Below are 4,050 nucleotides of genomic sequence, written 5' to 3' on the forward strand. Positions count from 1 at the left end.
GTGATTTCCCGAGGTCAGATGGCCCAGGATGTGAGTGGGCGTTAAGGCGTCTGGGGAGGGATCTCAAAACTGGATTATAGATGGCAGAGAGTTGGTGTCGTAAACCACCGCCTCTATTCAAAGATGGTCGCTCATAGTGGACATAGATGCTTCTTTCACTCCTCTTTCAAACCATCTGTCCTCTCTGTCCAAAATGTGAACATTGGCATCCTCGAAAGAGTGACCTTTGACCTTTAGATGCAGATGAAAACAAGATAAAAAATACAGTCATGACATACATATGTGCAGCATAATATGCATTTATATACCACCCTGCTACTACATAGCATATGTCTAATTGTCTAATTAATGTCTAATGTCTAATTATGTGAACTTGTACTATCGATGCTATCCCAGACAACCTCCAACATCGCGGGTAACTAGCTTAACAAAAGGATTAGCTTTACAGCCAAATACTGCATTGGTGGGCAACATATTGCACAAAAAGTCTGTGAAGATTCTCAGTCATCCAGGTCATCGTAGTAAAAGGAGGTGACAAAGAAAAGCGTCTGGACTTCTTTAAGTTTACTTGAAGACGTTTCACCTTCATCCGAGAAGCTTCTTCAGTTCTAAGGTCAAATGGTGGAGAGTCCCAGATATAAACCTAGTGGGAGTTTCCCCCCACAGAGGGACAAAAGGACCCCCTGATGATCCTCTAATCGCCTGAGCCAAGGTGTGGAACTGGGTGTGGGTCCCAATCAGCCAGAGTTTCAGGTGAGCTCATTGTGAAACCTGGCCCCACCTTATCATGCGAATTCCTGAGGTCAGATGGCCCAGGATGTGAGTGGGCGTTAAGGCGTCTGGGGAGGGAACTCAAAACTGGATTATAGATGGCAGAGAGTTGGTGTCGTAAACCACCGCCTCTGATCAAAGATGGTCGCTCACAGTGGACATAGATGCTTCTTTCACTCCTCTTTCAAACCATCTGTCCTCTCTGTCCAAAATGTGAACATTGGCATCCTCGAAAGAGTGACCTTTGACCTTTAGATGCAGATGGACAGCTGAGTCTTGTCCTGTGGAGGTGGCTCTTCTGTGTTGTGCCATGCACTTGTGAAGTGGCTGTTTGGTCTCTCCAATGTAGAGGTCTGGGCATCCCTCGCTGCACTGTACAGCAAACACCACATTGTTAAGTCTGTGTTTTGGCGTTTTGTCTTTCGGGTGAACCAGTTTTTGTCTGAGCGTGTTGCTGGGTCTGAAATGCACTGGGATGTCATGCTTGGAGAAAACCCTCCTGAGTTTTTCTGATACACCGGCTACATAGGGGATGACAATGTTGTTGCGTCTGTCCTTCTTATCCTCCCTCGCTGGTGTCTGGTCTTCTTTTCTGTGCCTCTTTGCTGACTTTAAGAACGCCCATTTAGGATAGCCGCACGTTTTGAGTGCTTCCTTTACATGTGTGTGTTCCTTCTTTTTCCCTTCAGGCTTAGAGGGAACATGTTCTGGCCGGTGGTGTAGGGTCCTGATTACTCCAAGTTTGTGTTCCAGAGGGTGATGGGAGTCAAACAGGAGGTACTGGTTCGTGTGTGGGCTTCCGGTAAACTTCGATGTTGAGGTTGCCGTTCTCTTCAATGTGCACAGCGCAGTCCAGTCGTCCTTTGTGTCTTCCCTGGTGAACTTGATGTTTTTATCCACGGCGTTGATGTGCGCAGTGAAGGATTCCACTTCTTGTGTCTTGATTTTGACCCAGGTGTCGTCTACATATCTGTACCAGTGGCTGGGTACTCTTCCTTTGAAAGAGCCAAGAGCCTTCCTTTCCACTTCCTCCATGTAAAGGTTGGCTACAATAGGTGACACGGGGGAGCCCATAGCACAGCCATGTTTTTGTCTGTAATAGCCTTCGTTGTATTTGAAATATGTAGTGGTGAGGCAGAGGTCTAACAGTGTGCAAATCTGATCGGGTGTGAAGTTGGTCCTGTCCTCCAAAGAGCTGTCTTCTTGTAGTCGTTTTCTGACAGTCTCCACGGCCTCCGTGGTGGGTATGCACGTGAAGAGAGAGACTACATCAAAGGACACCATGGTTTCATCTGGATCCAGGGTAAGTTTCTGGACCTTGTCAGTGAAGTCGGTGGAGTTCTTGATGTGGTGTGGGGTGTTCCCCAAGAGAGGAGCAAGGATGGTAGCAAGGTGTTTTGCAATGTTATAAGTGGCTGAGTTTATGCTACTGACTATGGGTCTGAGTGGGACAGCTTCCTTGTGGATTTTAGGAAGTCCGTAAATGCAGGGTATGGCATCCCCTGGGTAAAGGCGGTGATATGTAAGGCAGTCAATGATTCTGTCCTTTTCAAAGTCTTGAAGGCAAGCTATAACTTTCTTTTTGTAGCTGCTTGTGGGGTCTCGCTTTAAGGCTTCGTAGGTATTGTTGTCACTGAGGAGAGTAGTGATCTTTGTATGGGAATCTGTAGTGTTTAGGACCACGGTGCATCTTCCCTTATCAGCTGGTAAAACAGTGATGTTGTGGTCTTTGCTCAGGGAAGCGACGGCCTTCTTTTCCTGTATTGTGAGGTTGGACGGAGGTTGTCTTTCTTTTCCTTTAGAGTGTTGGGCCCGCTGAGCCTTGTCCACAAACTTGTAAACCTCTTTGAACTCTGGAGCAGAGCAGATGGCTTCTCTTCAAAACGTACAAGTCTTTCGCCTTTTACTAAGGACTTCCGTGGAGAGTGAGGCTAAGGAGTTGCACCTATTTTTGGCAGCGTCTGCCGTCTGGCTGGGCCCTCTCCTCGTTGTTCAAAAGAAGAAATAGAAGAAAGCGCGCAGTTCCAGGGAGCTCCGCAGGCCTCTGAGCTACTGTGGGTGGGCGGAGATTTGAAGCGGAGCCCTCCCTGTGAGCCAAGTGAAAGAGCGCACCGTCACAAACAAGAAGTGTCCCGAGAAGGCGGCTCAGCCAGGAACCTGCAGGAGACCATCGCTTCTCGGCCTTTTGGCTAAGATCAAGTGTAGGATCTGTTCTTATCAGTTTAAGAGGGCCTCAGCCAGCAGAACAAGACATTGGTGAAAACAGCCAAAAGAAATGTCGTTAATGTGCCCTCATTAATGGGCAGCTGCTTTGGGTCGTTTAATAGACTCCTTCTCTGGATCAAAAGCAGTTCAATGACATGAAAATGAAAGGCTTACAGCACCAGGTATTCCCAGGCAGTCTCCCATCCAAGTACTAACCAGGCCCAGCCCTGCTTAGCTTCCGAGATCAGACGAGGTCAGGCGTGCTCAGGGTGGTATGGCCGTAAGCTGCAGCCTACAGCACAATGTGTCAATTTATGGAATCAAGTGATGAGGTGGCCAGTACCTGAAGTCACGAACACAATCCTATAACCCTACCTGCATGCTTGCCTAATACCCTAACCCAAAGACTCAGTTTAGCATTTATCCAGCAGCACAGGCCCTGGATTTTTGAAGATGGCCTCAGGAACCAGCACAGGGCCTGGTGTGGTGTAGTTAGCCTCGGCCAGCAGCACTGGCCCTGGTGTGTTGTAGGCAGTGTTGGGAAGGTTACTTTTAAAATGTATTCCATTACAGAATACAGAATACATGCCCCAAAATGTATTCTGTAACGTATTCCGTTATGTTACTCAATGAGAGTAACGTATTCTGAATACTTTGGATTACTTAATATATTATCATGCTGTTTACAACTACATGAATGTACTATTGCTGTGATTTATTACTGTTACTGAAGGTCCGCGGCTCCGAACCGTAGTAAAGGGACCTCTGGCTAATACGGTGGGTTCTGTGTCGGCTAGTAGCCGAAAACTAGCTTTACTTTGCTAGCGAGAGACAGAGAGAGGCGTTGAAAGGCTGCTCCAACAGAACTTATTGTTTTTGGAGGAAAACACGAACACGGTGTACAGTCGAGTCTTAATAGCTTACTTACAGCTGGGCTCGTCAGGCTCTCTTCTTGGCTGCAGTGGTTATTATTATATTTACATGCTTCCAGCTCCCGTTTTTGCTCGATGACAGCTCCTACTTTTCCTTTTTCTCCCTCCCTCGCTCACAGACACATAACGTGTATGGCAGTCC

The 4,050-nt window shown here is 47.3% G+C and overlaps 2 non-coding genes and 1 pseudogene across 2 annotated transcripts; 2 read left to right on the plus strand and 1 right to left on the minus strand.

The window, feature by feature from the left end:
- The first annotated feature begins 2,633 nt into the window (after positions 1-2,633).
- On the plus strand, positions 2,634-2,748 carry LOC146502896 (U5 spliceosomal RNA). Its single transcript, XR_014869000.1, has one exon. It is a non-coding gene; the product is annotated as a U5 spliceosomal RNA (small nuclear RNA).
- A 192-nt stretch (positions 2,749-2,940) lies between these two features.
- Positions 2,941-3,105, plus strand: LOC146502897 (U2 spliceosomal RNA; annotated as a pseudogene).
- Positions 3,106-3,143: 38 nt separating this feature from the next.
- LOC146502898 (5S ribosomal RNA) lies at positions 3,144-3,262 on the minus strand. The gene has a single exon (XR_014868924.1). It is a non-coding gene; the product is annotated as a 5S ribosomal RNA (ribosomal RNA).
- Positions 3,263-4,050: the final 788 nt, after the last annotated feature.

The sequence above is a fragment of the Neolamprologus multifasciatus genome, chromosome 14 (genome assembly GCF_963576455.1).
Source record: "Neolamprologus multifasciatus chromosome 14, fNeoMul1.2, whole genome shotgun sequence".
In the NCBI taxonomy this organism is placed as follows: Eukaryota; Metazoa; Chordata; class Actinopteri; order Cichliformes; family Cichlidae; genus Neolamprologus; species Neolamprologus multifasciatus.